The sequence below is a fragment of the Capra hircus genome, chromosome 19 (assembly GCF_001704415.2).
Source record: "Capra hircus breed San Clemente chromosome 19, ASM170441v1, whole genome shotgun sequence".
NCBI lineage: Eukaryota > Metazoa > Chordata > Mammalia > Artiodactyla > Bovidae > Capra > Capra hircus.
In genome coordinates this window covers 27413017-27431861 of record NC_030826.1, presented here as the reverse complement: position 1 = coordinate 27431861, position 18845 = coordinate 27413017, and positions in this window count along the sequence as shown.

Genomic DNA, 18845 nt, shown 5'->3' with positions numbered 1-18845 from the left:
TCACCGCCTCAAAAAGCAACCCTCGGCTCAGGGCAGAGAGGGCGGGGCTGAGAGGCGGGGAGAGAGGCAAGCCGCTGTGTCGGCTGGTCTGCCCTGGGAAGTGTAGGGACTGAGGTTTGGGAGACAGATCCTTCCAGTGATGGGCAGGGCCAGAGGGAATTGGGATCCAGTGGAGCTCAAGGGTTCATTTGTCCACCTTTTTGTTTCTTTGCCTTCTTAGCCTTGAAAAGCTATGCAGAGAAATTCCCTGGCGATCCAGTGGTTAAGATTGGCACTTCCAATGCAGGGAACACGGATTCGATCCCTCATCAGGAAACTTAAGATCTTGTTTGCGGGGCAACAGGCAGGGGGAGAGGGGTGGAATCCATTTTTCTGCCATTTTAATGGAGCTTGGGGAGGGGGCAAAAGCCAATGTTTGTTTTATCCAGAATAATTTAGAAGATCAACCTGTTGCATTTCTCCATGCCTAAATCCCCACTAGTTCTATCCATTGTTCCCCATTCTGTTACCTTTTTTTGTTTTCTCTATATTTCTGCTGAAGCAGAAGGAACCTTGAAGCAGGTGACAGTTACATTCTCTTAGCTCTGGGGAATTTGGTGGGAAATCAGAAGAAGGTTGAACTAGAACCAAATGATGTGGTCTCCTGTGAAATGTTTGCATTCATCTTATTGCAAGATCCTGTGTGCATCTTACTCGGTTTCCTAAACTTGCAAAATTAGAAGAAGTTAAGAAAGTAGAAACAGGGAGGAGGATTGTTTTTAATAAATTTTTTCTTTGAAGGGGGAGGCAGAGAAATAGGGCAATATTAGAGGATATGGCATGAAAGGAGAGCTGCTTTTAAGATGACCAACTCTTACAAATGACTCTCAGTACTGAAGAAAGGCAATGCCAAAGAATGCTCAAACTACTGCACAATTGCACTCATCTTGGACTGCAAGGAAATTCAACCAGTCCATTCTGAAGGAGATCAGCCCTGGGATTTCTTTGGAAGGAATGATGCTAAAGCTGAAACTCCAGTAATTTGGCCACCTCATGTGAAGAGTTGACTCATTGGAAAAGACTCTGATGCTGGGAGGGATTGAGGGCAGGAGGGGAAGGGGACAACAGAGGATGAGATGGCTGGATGGCATCACTGGCTTGATGGACGTGAGTCTGAGTGAACTCCGACAGTTGGTGATGGACAGGGAGGCCTGGTGTGCTACAATTCATGGGGTCGCAAAGAGTCAGACATGACTGAGCAACTGAATTGAACTGAACTGAACATATGCTAGTAAAGTAATGCTCAAAATTCTCCAAGCCAGGCTTCAGCAATATGTGAACCGTGAACTTCCAGATGTTCAAGCTGATTTTAGAAAAGGCAGAGAAACCAGAGATCAAATTGCCAAAATCCACTGGATCATCGAAAAAGCAAGAGAGTTCCAGAAAAACATCTACTTCTGCTTTATTGACTATGCCAAAGCCTTGACTGTGTGGATGAAAACAAACTGTGGAAAATTCTTCAAGAGATGGGAATACCAGACCACCTGACCTGCCTCTTGAGAAACCTATATGCAGGTCAGGAGCAACAGTTAGAACTGGACATGGAACAACAGACTGGTTCCAAATAGGAAAAGGAGTACATCAAGCCTGTATATTGTCACCCTGCTTAATTAACTTATATGCAGAGTATATCATGAGAAATGCTGGGCTGGAAGAAGCACAAACTGGAATCAAGATTGCCGGGAGAAATATCAATAACCTCAGATATGCAGATGACAATACCCTTGTGGCAGAAAGCGAAGAGGAACTAAAGAGCCTCTTGGTGAAAGTGAAAGAGGAGAGTGAAAAAGTTGGCTTAAAGCTCAACATTCGGAAAACTAAGATCATGGCATCCGGTCCCATCACTTCATGGCAAATAGATGGGGAAACAGTGGAAAGAGTGGCAGACTCTATTTTCTTGGGCTCCAAAATCACTGCAGATGGTGACTGCAGCCATGAAATTAAAAGATGCTTGCTCCTTGGAAGAAAAGCTATGACCAACCTAGACAGCATACTAAAAAGCAGAGACATTACTTTGTCAACAAAGGTCCATCTAGTCAAAACTATGGTTTTTCCAGTAGTCATGTATGGATGTGAGAGTTGGACTATAAAGAAAGCTGAGCACCAAAGAACTGATGCTTTTGAACTGTGGTGTTGGAGAAGACTCTTGAGAGTCCCTTGGACTGCAAGGAGATCCAACCAGTCCATCCTAAGGGAAATTGGTCCTGAATATTCATTGGAAGGACTGATGTTGAAGCTGAAACTCCAATACTTTGGCCACCTGATGAGAAGAACCGATTCACTGGAAAAGACCCTGATGCTGGGAAAGACTGAAGGCAGGAGGATAGGGGATGACAGAGGATGAGATGGTTGGATGGCATCACTGACGCCATGGACTCACAAACTCACGGATGGCATCACAAACTCATGGACATGAGTTTGAGTAAACTCTGGGAGTTGGTGATGGACAGGGAGGCCTGGCATGCTGCAGTCCATGGAGTTGCAAAGAGTCAGACGCGACTGAGCAACTGAACTGAACTGAACTAATTGGCTTCACACTCTAGAACTACTGGGGACCTTTGAAAAAGCAAGGCTCTAGCTTCTCCCCATGTTCTAGGTATTGCATGCAGGTATCTCTGTGTGTGTGTGTGTGTGTGTGTGTGTGAACATCTTCCCAGGTGATTCTAATATGCTGTCAATCTTGAGAACAACTGCCCCCAAGGCATGTTTGTGTTGTTGGGAAAGAGGCAAGGAAATTGATGCTGGAGAAGTGTTAATCTCAGAATTAAAATCCTGGACAAGAGGAAGAAGCAGGATCCAGAGCACAAATGGGGACAGGACCCCAGGCTCTCACAGATACAAAAAGTCGGAGGTTAACAGGTTCAACAACAGAAAATTCTAACCAGAACTGATGTTGACAATTCACGTGGCTACTGTAACTGAAGTATTCAGTGGCAGTCAGTCAGTTCAGTTGCTCAGTCGTGTCCAACTCTTTGTGACCCCATGGACTGCAGCATGCCAGGCCTCCATGTCCATCACCAACTCCCGGAGTTTACCCAAACTCATGTCCATTGAGTCAATGATACCATCCAACCATCTCATCCTTTGTCATCCCCTATCCTCCTGTCCTCAGTCTTTCCCAGCATCAGGGTCTTTTCCAGTGAGTCAGTTCTTCTCATCGGATGGCCAAAGTATTGGAGTTTCAGATTCAACATCAGTCCTTCCAATGAATATTCAGGACCAATTTCCCTTAGGATGGACTGGTTGGATCTCCTTGCAGTCCAAGGGACTCTCAAGAGTCTTCTCCAACACCACAGTTCAAAAGCATCAGTTCTTTGGTGCTCAGCTTTCTTTATAGTCCAACTCTCACATCCATACATGACTACTGGAAAAACCATAGTTTTGACTAGATGGACCTTTGTTGACAAAGTAATGTCTCTGCTTTTTAGTATGCTGTCTAGGTTGGTCATAGCTTTTCTTCCAAGGAGCAAACATCTTTTAATTTCATGGCTGCAGTCACCATCTGCAGTGATTTTGGAGCCCAAGAAAATAGAGTCTGCCACTTTTCCACTGTTTCCCCATCTATTTGCCATGAAGTGATGGGACCGGATGCCATGATCTTAGTTTTCCGAATGTTGAGCTTTAAGCCAACTTTTTCACTCTCCTCTTTCACTTTCATCAAGAGGCTCTTTAGTTCTTCTCCACTTTATGCCATAAGGGTATTGTCATCTGAGGTTACTGATATTTCCCCCAGCAATCTTGATTCCAGCTTGTCCTTCATCCAGCCCAGCCTTTCTCATGATGTACTCTGCATATAAGTAGCAGGGTGACAATATACAGGCTTGATGTACTCCTTTACCAATTTGGAACCAGTCTGTTGTTCCATGTCCAGTTCTAACTGTAGGTTCCTGACCTGCATACGAGTTTCTCAAGAGGCAGGTCAAGTAGTCTGGTATTCCCATCTCTTGAAGAATTTTCCACAGTTTGTTTTCATCCACACAGTCAAGGCTTTGGCATAGTCAATAAAGCAGAAGTAGATGTTTTTCTGGAACTCTCTTGCTTTTTCGATGATCCAACTGATGTTGGCAATTTGAACTCTGGTTTCTCTGCCTTTTCTAAATCCAGCTTGTATATATGGAAGTTCTCAGTTCACGTACTGTTAGAGCCAGGCTTGGAGAATTTTGAGCATTTCTTTGCTAGCATGTGAAATGAGTACAATTGTATGGTAGTCTGAACATTCTTTGGCATTGCCTTTCTTTGGGATTGAATGAAAGCTGACCTATCCCAGTCCTGTGGACACTGCTGAGTTTTCCAGATTTTCTGACATATTGAGTACAGCACTTTCACAGCATCATCTTTCAGGATTTGAAATAGCTCAACTGGAATTCCATCACCTCCACTAGCTTTGTTCATAGTGATGCTTCCTAAGGCCCACTTGACTTCGCATTCCAGGATGTCTGGCTCTAGGTGAGTGATCACACCATCGTGGTTATCTGCGTCATGAAGTTCTTTTTTGTATAGTTCTTCTGTGTATTCTTGCCACCTCTTCTTAATATCTTTTGCTTCTGTTAGGCCCATACCCTTTCTGTCCTTTATTGTGTCCACTGTTGCATGAAATGTTCCCTTGGTATCTCTAATTTTCTTGAAGGGATCGCTAATCTTTCCCATTTTATAGTTTTCCTCTATTTCTTTGCACTGATCACTGAGGAAGGCTTTCTTATCTCTCCTTGCTATTCTTGGAAACTCTGTATTCACATTGGTGTATCTTCCCTTTTCTCCTTTACCTTTAGTTTCTCTTCTTTTCTCAGCTATTTGTAAGGCCTCCTCAGACAACCATTTTGCCTTTTTGCATTTCTTTTTCTTGGGGATGATCTTGATCACTGCCTCTGGTACAATGTCACGAACCTCCATCCATAGTTCTTCAGGTACTCTGTCTATCAGATCTAATCCCTTGAATCTATTTTTCACTTCCAGTATATTATCATAAGGGATTTGATTTAGGTCATACCTGAGTGGTCTAGTGGTTTTCCCTACTTTCTTCAGTTTAAGTCTGAATTTGGCAATAAGGAGTTCATGATCTGAGCCACAGTCAGCTCCTGGTCTGGTCTTGATTTTGCTGACTGTATAGAGCTTTTGAATCTTTGATTGCAAAGAATATAATCAATCTGATTTCAGTGTTGACCATCTGGTGATGTCCATGTGTAGAGTCGTCTCTTCTGTTGTTGAAAGAGGGTGTTTGCTATGACCAGTGCGTTCTCTTGGCAAAACTCTGTTAGCCTTTGACCTGCTTTGTTTTGTACTCCAAAGCCGAATTTGCATGTTACTCCTTATCCATCAGAGGACAGATAGCATGAAAACCACAATCACAGAAAACTAACCAAGCTGATCACATGGACCACAGCCTTGTCTAACTCAATGAAACTATGAGTTATGCCATGTAGGGTCACCCAAGACAGACGGGTCACGGTGGAGAATTCTGACAAAATTTGGTCCCCTGGAGAAGGGAATGGCAAACCACTTCAATATCCAGAGGCAGGTGTGAGACAAACAATGAATTACCCACCCAGTATCCATTCTCCCTTCTTTCTTCCTCAGATCATGTAAATTTGGTTCAGGGCATGAGATGGCCACCACACCAACCAGTAGAGAGGTGTTTTTAGGTAGCACTCGTGCCTGCGTGTATGCTTGGTTGCTAAGCTGTGTTTGACTCTTTGTGACCCCCATAGACTGTAGCCCACCAGGTTCCTCTGTCCATGAGATTTCCCAGGCAAGAATACTGGCACAAGTTGCCGTTTCCTTCTCCTGGGGATCTTCTGACCAAGGATTGAATCCATGTCTCCAGTATTGGCAGGTAAATTCTTTACCACTGAGCCACCTGGGAAGCCGTAGCACTTGTAGAAGTTGCCCAGTGTCTGGCTAGTGTCTCCTCACCCCCTCCTTTTTTTTTCATTGCTCCAAATGGGCTACACTCCACTCCCTGAACTAACCAATGTGCCCTGGAGGATGGAACATTGTTGGGCTGAGCCTGGCAGGCCGGCAAGCTTTGTAATTGCCTGCCCTGGAGATGGAGAAACCCAGACAGCAACAGGGACCTCAATGGTTTGATGGGTAGGGGATCTGCTGCTGCTGCTGCTGCTGCTGCTAAGTCGCTTCAGTCATGTCTGACTCTGTGTGACCCCATAGACGGCAGCCCACCAGGCTCTGCCATCCTTGGGATTCTCCAGGCAAGAACACTGGAGTGGGTTGCCATTTCCTTCTCCAATGCATGAAAGTGAAAAGTGAAAGTGAAGTCACTCAGTCGTGTCTGACGCTTAGCCACCCCATGAACTGCAACCTACCAGGCTCCTCCATCCATGGGATTTTCCAGGCAAGAGTACGGGAGTGGGTTGCCATTGCCTTCTCTGGACAGGGGATCTAACATGTCCAAAATAAAGGGTCCTGGAGCAACTCTCCACGAGGACGGCAGGCAGCAGGCAGCAGGGAGGATTTGGAGGTAGCCTTCACTACTCGGGGGAGAAGGAGGTTACCATTTATAGGAGGAATTGACATCAGGTTGGCTCAGTGGTTAGCAGGGAAACCAGAAGTCAGGATAAGGGGCAGACTCGTAGGCAGTTACTGTTTAAGCCCTATAATTAAGAGCATCAGATAGTCATGTGAGTGAAGCAGGTCTGGTCGAGTAGAGGGTGTATAGAGAGCAAGAAAACAGCCATCTTAAATGACCTGATCATGCGCCAGCTAAGGTGTATCCCTAGAATTGGGGATGGAGTTAATCCCACTCAAAGTATGTGGCTGAGAATGAGACTGGGTGGTTTCCTAAGGGAAACATGAGGAGCTGGCACCAGGAGGAGGAGAAACCAAGGCCAGGCAATGAAGCACACTCATGACAGAGCAGGACATGCCTTCCATGGTAAAAGACAGGGTTAGGACTCATGGGTACAGTCATAGAGAGGTCAATGTCTGGATGGAGGATAGGGTGGGAGCTTCTTCCTGGTTATATCACTGTCATTGAGTCATGAGTAAAATCATGAGCTGAGAGGGGTCAGGGAACTTTTCTGTGTTAGGTCCTGGGCTGGGTGCTGGAGGTGAACAGATAAGTAAGACAAAGTCCTTGTTCCCCAGCAGCTCGTGATTTGATGCAAAAGTCCCAGGGAACATAAAGAACATTGTGTGGACAGCAGCATCCATGCCCCTTATTCTGGTAACCACAACCTCATTTTCCTTTAGAGACTAGTCTGTTCCCCATTCTCAGCCCATATGAACACCTTGGAGCTGACTTCATCCTCTGGCTCCCGGGGTGGGCATGTGATCCACATGGCCAAACAGACTTGAGCAGAGTTGGGGAACTGATAAGGGGTGAATATGTGGCTTTGTTCAAGCCAGTCAGAATCAGCCCTTGGATTTTTCTGTAGCTGATATAATTTTTTTAAGCACTTTCATTTCCTAGAAGTCGCTCTGGATGTAAACCTTGAAGTTCCTGCTGGTCATTTGCATAACCATTTTGGGAGAACCCACCTGAGAATGAAGGCAACATAGTGAAAAATATAGCTGAGTAATTTATAGACCCCCCCCCCCATGTGAACACCTGGATCCAGTCATGCCTCATACTCATTGGCTTTTGATTACCTGAACTAAAAGTTTTATTTTGAAAGAAAATGAAACTCTTTCAATCAGAAGAATCCTCTTTTGGGACTTCCCTGGTGGTCCAGTGGTTAAGAATCTGCATTGCAATTCAGGGGGTGTGGGTTCAATCCCTGGTCAGGGAACTAAAGTCCCACATACTGAGAAGCAACTAAGCTCTCACAATGCAACTACTGAGCCTACACAATGCAACTAGAGAGTCTTTGCACCCTGAGGCAACCAAAAAAAATTTTTTTAAAGAAGAATCTTCCTTAGTACGGAAGTCTCCAACTCACTGGAAAAGACCCTGACGCTGAGAAGAATTAAGGGCAGAGGAGAAGAGGGCAACAGAGGATGAGACGATTGGATGGCATCACTGATTCAATGGACATGAACTTGGGCAAACTCCAGGAGATAGTGAGGGATAGGGAAGCCTGGGGTGCTGCAGGCCATAGGGTCAAGAAGAGTCGGACACGACTTGATGACTGAACAACATCTATCTCAGACATGGGAGTGGGACACATCTGAGAAAGCATCCTTCATATAAGAATGCTCACACTGAGTTTGGTAGAATGAGCAAGACTTAGGCAGATTTGCTAAGTGAGGGAAGTGCTCTGTAAATCCCACCTGCCACCACACCTGTGTATTTGGTCCCAAAACTGACAGCAGGAGATGCCTCTGTCTATTCTGTGCAATTCATCCTCTCATCTTCCACTCCCTGTCACTTATCCCACTGATTGGGTCATGTAGACAATCATTCTTGTCATGTATCCATACAACAAGTTCATCTTCTGAGCTTATGTGAAGTGAGGCTCAGAGCTGGGTGAGGTATGGGAGGAGAAGAATGCTAGATAAGGTCAGAAAACAGACAACGTGAGCATTCAGCCCCTTCCCACCTCACACCTATGGCAGACATTGCCCATCAATCCATGTATTTTTCTTCTTGAGCCCAGATGTAGTCTCATGCAGCATCGTCAGCCCAACACTCCAGACAGTCACAACCAATTGACTGAAGCTGGCATTTAAGGTAAAGTCAAGGGTCAACTTCAAGGTAAGGTATGGCACAGGGCAACACAGATCCAGAATAGAAGGGAGACAAGACTGAACTACTCTAGAGGGCGGGAAGATGGAGTTAATTAGGACTCTTTCACTTGAAAGTAACAGACACCTGCAAGAAGGAACTTGTTTTCAAAGGAGGATTTATTACAAGGACACAGCTGGACCTCAGGGACCGTCTAGAGGCAGGAGCTGAAGCTTTGTAGGGACTCAGGAAATTTCTCTCCATCTCTATTCTCTGCATGTCTGTTTTATCTCATTATTTTTCTGTCTCCCTTGACCAATTCTTTCTGTTTTCCAGCTCACATGACAGAGATAGCTGCCACACAATTCATGTTTATATATCCTCTAAGACAGTAGGCAGACAGGTTTATAGTATCTTGGTTCAAATATCAAGTTCCCTGGCAAAGGATTCCCACTGACCTAGTTTAGAACAGAGATCCACCCTTAGTCCAATTACTGCTGTGCAGCAGGAGGAAGGGGTCACACAAGATGCCAGGGCAGCTGTGTCCATCAAGTCATGTTGGTGATGCTGATGAGCTGTGGGGGTTGTATGGATTTTTCAGAAGTATGTGAAGAGGTCTTTTCTGGGCAATATAAAACCCCAAACAACAAATATCCGTTAAATAATTCAAGAAAAGCTTCTTGTAGGAGGTGAGTTTTAAACTGGTCATGAAAAACTGGTGAAGTTTTAATAGGCAGAGATGAAAAAACAGGATAATCTAAACTCAAACCAAGGACTTCCCTGGTGGTCCTGTGGTTAAGAATTCACCTTCCAGTGCAGGGGACACAGGTTCGACCCCTGATTGGGGAACTAAGGTCCCACATGCCTCAGAGCAACTAAGCCCCTGAGTTGCAACTACTGAGCCCAGCTCTGGAACCCATGCACCACACCTAGAGAGAACCCCAGTTGCTGAAGCAGCCAAATAAGTAAATAAATAAAATTTAAAATAAATAAATGAACTCAAGCTAGTTTGATACAATGCAGGAACACATTGGTTTATGTGGCTGGAAAATTCAGGAGTATTGGCTTCAGGCCTGGATGGATCCAGGTGCCCAGGACATGTGTCAGGAATTGCCTTGGCTCAATATTTCATTTCTGCTTTCTTCTGTGTTGAACTGTGTTGGCTTATTCTCAGGCAGGCTTTTCCCAAGTGGTGGCAGAAATGATGACCAGCAGCTTTGGGCTTCTATCCTGCCAGTTGAGCAACCCAGTTTAGCAAAGACCATGTCCTCCTCTAACTGCAAGTGTCCTGGGACTGATCCTCACTGAACTGGCCTTGGTCACAGACTCTGAAACTGGGGCTAGAGTTAGCTCCATACAAACTATATGGATTGAGGGTGGAAATGGGTAGATCCCAAGAAAGAATTTCAGATGTGGGGAAAAATAGGCAAAAACAATATATGTATATTCTGCCTTTTCTGAGAGGAGTCCCTCTCAGAAACCATCTATTGGTGGATTGCTGATCTGAGTTTTTCAAAACTCTCAGCCAGGTTTTAGAGGGCTCCTGAAACTGAGAGGTTTGTTCTGGTTATCCATTACTGGATAATAAATTATACTAAAATGTAATAAATTAAAACCCATATTATTATGTCCCATGATGTTGCAGGACAGACATTTGGGCAGGACTCCCCTGGGTGATCCTTCGGTTTCACCTGGCTCTTACAAAGACGTATGCTCAGTCACTTCAGTCGTGTCCAGCTCTTTGCGCTCTATGGATTGTAGCCCATCAGGCTCCTCTGTCCCAAGGATTCTCCAGGCAAGAATGCTGAAGTGGGTTGCCATGCCCTCCTCCAGAGGATCTTCCCGACCCAGAAATCGAATCCAAGTCTCCCGCATTACAGGCAGATTCTTTGCCCCTGAGCCATTGAGGAAATCCCTCTTACAAAGGTACTTGGTGGTATTCAGGGCCGATGGGCTGGAATACAAGGTTCAGGAAGACTTAATTTGTGTCTGACAACTCAAGGTGAACAGCTGGAAGGCTGGTCTCAGGGAGACAGTCGATACCTAACACCAGGGAATGGCTCTTCCCTCCGGGTTTCCTGAGGTTACTCTCAGACTCCCAGCTTCACCAAAGCCACCCCAAATCCTCACCTGCCACGCCTTCCCCCACTCATCTTGCTATTGGCAAACACATGGCCATCCTTGTCCTCGACAACGCCAAGGACACAGGAAAGGAAGCTCTTTTACTCCTTTTCTTCCCACTAAAGGTACGAACTTCGGCCTTCCTGCTCCTATCTCCTGCCTTAGAGGAAAAGGCTCTAAAGAAAAGGCTTGAAAAGCTGGAAAGACTGATACTGAAGCTGAAACTCCAATACTTTGGCCACCTGATGCGAAGAACTGACTCATTTGAAAAGACCCTGATGCTGGGAAAGATTGAAGGTGGGAGAAGGGGAAGACAGAGGATGAGATGGTTGGATGGCATCAACGACTCAATGGACATGTGTTAGAGTAAACTCCAGGAGTTGGTGATGGACAGTGTTAGTACCAAACTGGAGCCAGGACAGGCTCTAAGGGGCAGGCTACGCCTGAGGTTTAGTCTCTAGGAAAGCTGAGGCACTGGGAACTCCTGCAGGCAGTGTAGCTAGACCAATCAGAAAAATCCCCATAGCCCCTCGCCCCTGCCAGACCCGAGCCAATCCAGACAGGGATGCGAGGTTTAAAAGTCCCTCGCGCGCGTATGGTTTAACCAATCAGCTATGCTGTTACAGAAACAAAGAACCGTCTGTATAAAAGCAGATGTGATTCAGAGCTCAGGGCTCTTGTCGGATTCCACTGTGCTGGATGAGACCTGGGCCCTAACTCAAGCTAGCAATAAACCCCTTTATGCGTTTGCATTGCTGTCGACGTCTTATTCTCTCAGTTTTGGGGACTTGGACTCTGGGCATAACAGACAGGGTAGCCTGGCATGCTGCAGTCCATGGGGCTGAAAAGAGCTGGACACGACTGAGCAATTGAACTGAAGTGAAGAGCTGTCTAAAGTTAATTCCATCTCTTCAGGGACTGGCTTTCAGCAGTGTGTCTTTTTAATCACAGTGTAGGATTTAAGATCTTGGGAAAATCACAGTCCTGACTGTCACTTAGTAACCAGGTGCCCTTAGGTCATACCACCTTTCTGAGCGTCAATGTTATCCCCTGTGAAGTGGAGTTATAATAGTGTCTGACTAATAAAGTTGTGGAGATTAAGAATCTGCCATTAAACTTTCACAAGTAAAGCTCCTGACTCATAAGAAGCACCCAATAAAACATCACTCCTTCCTTTGCACACACACTCTGAAGGTGACTGCATTTCTTTTTTTACTGAGAATATAGAAACCCAGGAGAAGGCAATGGCACCCCACTCCAGTACTCTTGCCTGGAAAATCCCATGGATGGAGGAGCCTGGTGGGCTGCAGTCCATGGGGTCGCTAAGAGTCGGACACGACTGAGCAACTTCACTTTCACTTTTCACTTTCATGCATTGGAGAAGGCAATGGCAACCCACTCCAGTGTTCTTGCCTGGAGAATCCCAGGGATGGGGGAGCCTGGTGGGCTGCCGTCTATGGGGTCGCACAGAGTTGGACACAACTGAAGCGACTTAGCAGCAGCAGCAGCAGCAGCAGTGCTGGGCCTTTGTTGCTGTGCACGGGCTTTCTCTAGTTGAGGCAAGTGGGGGCTACTCTAGTTGGAGGGTGCAGGCCTCTCTTGTTGTGGAGCACAGGCTCTAGGGCACTTCAGTAGTTGCTGCACGTGGCTCAGATGTTGCAGCTCTATGGGTTCTAGAGCACAGGCTCAATAGTTGTGGTGAGTGGGCTTAGTTCCTGAATCAGGGATAGAACCCATGTCTCCTACACTAGCAGACAGATTCTATACCACTGAGCCAGTAGGGAAGTCCAGAGGATGGGGGTGATGGCAGATTCTTAACCTCTGGACCACCAGGGAAGTCCCTCCTATGAACTGTTGATGGGCTCACAAAGGCTCACAACACCCTCACCTACCTAGCTTCCTTTCTGGCTACTGAAGGAACATCTCGCACAGCTGTGTCATCGCAGGGTGTGTCCTCCAGCGTTCTCGGGAAGGCACTGACTGCTGGGAGGACCAGTTTCTGGGACTGGCTCTGATTGGTGATCCATGATCATCCAGTCCACCTGCCTCAGCGTACGTGGGTGTTGCCCCGGGCTTGGGCACCAGGGCCCGAGGAGACCACCAAGATGCAGCCCAGACTGGGGCCTTTTCTCCAAGAGCCAAGAAGTCCTCCATCCCTTGGGGGGCAGTGCTGAGGGTGAAGTGCTCAGTGTTGGCCTCTCTTCTGCCACTGAAGTGGGCCTGGAGCCCTTTGCTGCTGGCCCTTCCTGTTGCTGATGTGGCCCTCTTGGGCTTTGTTTTAACTGGGGCCATAGCCTGCCCTGGCAGAAAGTGTGGCAAGAGCTCTGAGTGCCTATTTTTCCTGGGATAGAAGCTAAACCATGGAGAGGGGGGTGACCTCAGGGGCCAAAGTGGAAGACCTGTCAACATTATGCATGAGAACCCACGTGGCCCTAAATCAGGCAGGACGTTGACAGAAGTAACCTGGAAGTTCTGAGGGAGGCTCAGGACTTAGGAGCAGACGATCAGGACCGAGAGAGCGGCCTGAGGAGACAGTGTGCTGGCCGGGCTTGCCGGTGATGAAGAGAACACTGGTGCGGCAAGGCCATAAAGTGGATGACTGTGAACATTTATTTGCTTGGCATCGTGGTTTGGATAATGAGGCAGAGTAAAAGGGAAAGCCCTTTGTTGAACTTGTAGTCATGAACACATTTTAATCCAATAAACCAATATTTTTCATCATGATGAAAAAAATTAAGAGTTTTGTGGTAGGTGCATGTGTTGGTGTTCAGTTGCTCCGTCGTGCCTGATTCTTTGCGACCCCATGGAATGTAGTCCACCAGGCTCCTCTGTCTGTAGGATTTTCCAGGCAAGAATACTGGAATGAGTTGCCATTTCCTTCTCAAAAGGTAATTTCATTTGGCATTTTAGAAAATGCTGATTGTATAACATGTTCATGAAATGCATCGTTAACTCTTGTGTAACAGGTGTTGAGTAAAACTTTTCCTGTGGCCACAGAATTAGAATTAGAGCCCCCAGCTAAAACTGTTAAGTTCTAAGTACTCCACATTCTAGAGGGGAACCCGGGAATTCCCTGGTGGTCCAGTGGTTAAGACCCGGAGCTTCCAATGCAGGGTGCTCTGGCCTGGGAACTATGGTTCCAAATGCTGCACAGTGCAGCCAAAAATAATAATAAAAATAAAATAGAGAAAGCAACAAATGACTCAGTTACTCTCACTTGCATCCCCATCCCAAGGGCTTTCTGAGAGTTTGTAGAATTGGCCCAGCCATAATCTATACTCCCATTTCCTCCTCCCCAGGCTGCTGGGGAGCTGAACACAGGGAAGGAGGGAAAGAATCGGAGTTGGTGGGAGCATCTGGGCCGAGGGCTACCCTTTTGCAAACAAATGCCAAGGGGCGACTTTCTGGAAGAACCATTTTTGGAGACTGGAGATGTCTTCGAGGGTGAGAGCATCTCCTTGTTGGCTGAACGGAGCTGGGCTGCAGATCACAGAATCACAGCAGGGACTGTGACAGAGGCAGTGGCAGCCCCCCACCCAGTCCCCTCATGGCCTGAGACGGTGAGATAGAAGTCAGTTCCCACAAATCCTCATGGAGGAGGACAGCGGTCAGAGGGCGACTGAAGCTGGGGGCTGCCACAGGACACACAAGAGGCAATGGCAGCCAGAGAAGGGCCTGGGGGTGCCAACCACTGCTGGGCTAAAGAAAGACTGGCTGCTGCCTTCTGAGGGGTCTTCAATGCTGAAGAACACTAGGGAAGCAGATCCCCAAGCCCCAGAGGACTGTACCTAGGATGGATCCAAATGTCGCAGGGACCTTCAGCCTGTCCAGCTTTTTTTGTTTTCGTTTGGGTGTTTTTTTTTGGGGGGGGGTCACGCTTCATGACTTGCTGGATCTTGGTTCCCCGACCAAGGGTTGAACAGAGTCCATACCACTGGACTGCCGGGGAATTCCCAAGCTTGTCCAATTTTGAAGGCCCTCTTTAAGAAGAATACAAAATTGGGTAGTGGGGCTTGGAAGGGACTTGTGCAGGTGAGAGATTGTGAGGTTTCAATTTTATTAGCTTTGTAGTGAAATCACTTCTGCACAGGTAGACAGGACGGCACCCCCAGACAGAGTCGGCTGCAGCTGAGCCAAAGCGAGACCAGGGCAATTTTCCCAGTCAGTCAGCAACCAGTTAAGCTTCTGCTGTACTCCTCCCTTGAAGAATGAGGGGGTGGGTAAGGGTGGGGGATCCCAGGATCAAATTATGCCCCTATGTCCCCACTATGGGCTTCCCAGGTGGCGCTAGTTGTAAAGAACCCACCTGTCAACGCAGAATATATAACAGACTTGGGTTTAATCCCTGGGTTGGGAAAATCCACTAGAGGAGGGCATAACAAACCCACTCCAGTATTCTTGCCTGGAGAATCCCATGGACAGAGGAGCCTGGCGGGCTACAGTCCATAGGATTGCACAGAGTCGGACACCACTGAAGTGACCTGGCATACACACACCGCATGTCCCTCCTATCCTGATCAAGGATTCAGAGTTGGGAGTGGAGGGAAGAAGCAGGCATGTGCTCCTCCCACCCACCCCAGCCCCCTGTGCCGCCTCCCACCCCCAACCAGGACCCTGACAAGTGCGGTGAGGAACAGACCTTCAGAGCAGATAGGAGATGAGAGTTTTCAGCTGGACTAGACTTTTGGAGGTACTGGTTGGAGAAATCTAAAATGTGTTCATGTTCCTATCCCAATCCCACCAAATCTGAAGTCTGTAACAATCTGATTACACAGACATTGACTAGGAGTTTAAGTCATGCTCTTGCAGAAAAGAATCAAGGGGTCATGAAGCAGGACCGACCGCCTGTGAGAGAAAAAAATCCAGGGCATCGTGAGAGGCACCTAGGGGCCCCAAGCCAACTCCTGAGTGTGCTTCCTAATCCCAGCACCTGCGGTAATTGACAAGGTTTTTTTCACAACCGGGAGCCTCAGTTTCCATGTGTGTAAGATGGGCCGTGTGAGGATTAGAGGCTGTCTATGGAGATGTGTTTTTCATTTATTTGTTAATTTTATTTTTGGCCACACCGGGTCTTGGTTGCAGTGCATGGGCTTTCTTGAGTTGTGTCAAGTGGGGGCTACTCTCTGGTGTGGTGCTCGGGTTTCTCATTGCAGTGGCTTCTCTTGTTGCAGAGCACAGGCTCTAGGACCATGAGGGTTTCGGTAGCTGTGGCGCATGGGCTTAGTTGCCCCTTGGCATGTGGATCTTCCTGGATCACAAATCAAACCCAGGCCCCCTGCATTGGCAGGTGGGTTCTCAACCTCTACCACCAGGGAAGTCCAGGGTGACATGATTTTTAGACCGTGAGATCTATGCTCCCTGTGACACATGGGTAAATGCCTAGATGTCATGCCCTTCTCTGGAGCCAGAGATCCAGACTCAGGGGTAGGTGATACAATACAATGGCCCTGGTGGAGGTGACAAAATGGCTTTAGTTTGAATGGGCAAGTCTCTAGACTGTGATAACCAAGCTCCTCTCTGTGGGAACCTCGCAGCTGTTCTTCTCCCCAGTTTCTCTCTGTACTCCCTTCCCCCTCCAGAAGCAGGGGGAGCCGCCTATCCCACTCTAACCTCCTTGTCAAGCTCTAGTCACTAACTCACAAGGATGTTGAGAGGCAAGACATGCTGAGCTTAGAGACTTCGCCTCACTCTCCTCTGCACTGTCTCCTGTGGGAGGGCAGGCCCTGAAAGATTCCCCCTCGTTCTCAATGTTGAGTCAGCATGAGAGTTCTGACAAGGCTACCAGACTGTGCACGCTCTCTCACCCAATGTCCCAACCTCTCCCAGGTTAGGTTCCCGTAAGTGGATTTTCAGGAATAGTCCTGCCACAGGGAAGGGACCAGGCTAACTCCTGATGGAGTCAGGGCTTGAAGAGAAATATCGTCTCTGTCATCGTCCTTCACTCCTTCCCCCTTCCTAAGCCAGTGCTTTCCCCTTTGTGAAGGTGTTAGTTGCCCTTTTGGACAGAGGCTCCTCTGTCCATGAAATTCTCCAGGCAAAAATACTGGAATGGATAGCCATTCCCTTCTCCAGGGGATCTTCCTGACCCAGGCTGAGTCTTCTGTATTGTGGGCAGATTCTTCACCATCTGAGCCGCCAAGAATGACCCTTTTCCTTCCTGTTAAACCAGTCTAACCCCTACTGCTTTCCATAATCCTTTTGAGAAGTGTCCATCATCAGAAAACCCAATTCAATTCAGCTTAAGCAAAGAAAACAACTTGCTAACCCATCATCCTTGAACAGCGGAATCTGATTAGGTCCAGTGAGGAGCAGAGGCTTAAACAAGTGGTAGTGAGAAGGTCTGCCAGCTCTAATCCTATCCTTGTGGTGGCAAGACCACTCAGCATCACATCCTCTTGCGACGCTGCCCTCGGCTTCTAGCAATGTCTCAATGTGAAGCCTTGTTTGCCCAGCCTCGATCATCCACTTGTCCTTGAAGCAATCCCGGTGGCCAGAGGAATGGAATGATGGGGCAGGACTGGATGGGGAGGTCTGAGTCAGTTCCACAAGGACTGAGAATGGGGCAATGATGGATGCCCAGCACACGGATGTTAGGAAGGTCATGTCAGAAAAACACCCTGGGGGCAGCAGGGATGTCGGGCTCAAAGAGAATGGATGACCAATGGGCTGGTTGCACATGGGTGGCTTTGGGATGGTCTATCCTGTTCTAATGCCCCAGACTCTGGGAGGGTTGGAGGCAGAGTGTGGGTTGCTGATGAGACCTTGTCCAGAGACCTGTGGACCTCAACTTCCCCATTCGGGGGCCCTGATCCTTCAGTCTTGGATTCTGCCTTCCATGGATCTCAGGTCTTGGCCACGGACAAGCTCTGTCCTCTTCCTTCCTCTTTCATGCCTCTGACCAAAGGATGAGGCCAGCTACCCATTTCCAGAGCCTCAGAGATCCTGGTCTTTTCTAGAAGCCTGAAAGTCCTGTGGCTTCCCTGCTTTGTCCCCTCAGAGCAGACCCCCTGAGCAGAGGGGCTCCTGTGGGGTTGCAGTCCTGAGATCACCTTCCCCTGCCTTGGCCATCTCTAGGGTTCACCCCATATCTGAAGTCCTCCCTGGCAAGGCAATGCCAGGTTTGAACATTCCAGGGATGGGGGTGTTCAGACCATCTGGGCCAAAAGGACCATATACCAAGAAATGGAAGAAAGCACACCTTTATTCCAGGACCCAACACCACAGCATGTGGCCTGGTGTCCAGAGCACACAGTCCAGAAGATCCTGGTGAACATGGCCACACAACCCTGTTCCAGAGCCCTTAGAGGGGGTCCCTGGGGTCCACTGCAGGTGGGGGTGGGAAGCAGAGCCCAGTCCCTGAAGAGCAGCACAGACGAAAGGTGCCAGGAGAGCCCCAGGACGTGATGTATTGCCCCAGCTACAGGGTGGGGACCCAGCAGCAGCAGCTGTGGGAGATCCCGGCTTTGGCCATCTTTGGTCCTGGCTACAGAGCCATCCTGAAGGCAAGGCCAGCGGCAGAGGTAGTGTAAACACGGCTGAAGGTGAGGGGAGCCTACTGGCCAAGCCGGATGCTCTCTGAGCTGGGAGGTGCTGGGGTCCCAGGAACAACAGGGGTGACCAGGTGGACAGGACTTGGTCAGAGGACAGGAGCTCTCTCAGAGACTGCCTGGGCCCAGAAAAAAGGTTCGACGGAAATGGAGGAGAAAGACAGGGAGAAACTGCCAGGCAGAGAGAGGAGACTAGGAGCAGAGAGGAGACCGTGGCTTGATCGTTTCCCTCCTCCACTCCCACCCACGCTCTGAGCTCTAGGGCGGGTGGTCCCTGAGTTTTCCAGACTGGGGAGGAGGACAGGCCTCTCCATTACCAGGCTCTCCCCCAGTCACATGCATGGTCTCCTTTCAGACTGAGTTCCCAGGTGACTCAGTGGTAAAGAATCCGCCTGCCAATGCAGGAGACATGGGTTTGATCCCCATGTCCAAGGATTCTCCACGTGAAGATCTCCTGGAGAAAGAAATGGCAACCCACTCTGGTATTCTTGCCTGGAAAATTCTACAGAGAGAGGAGGCTG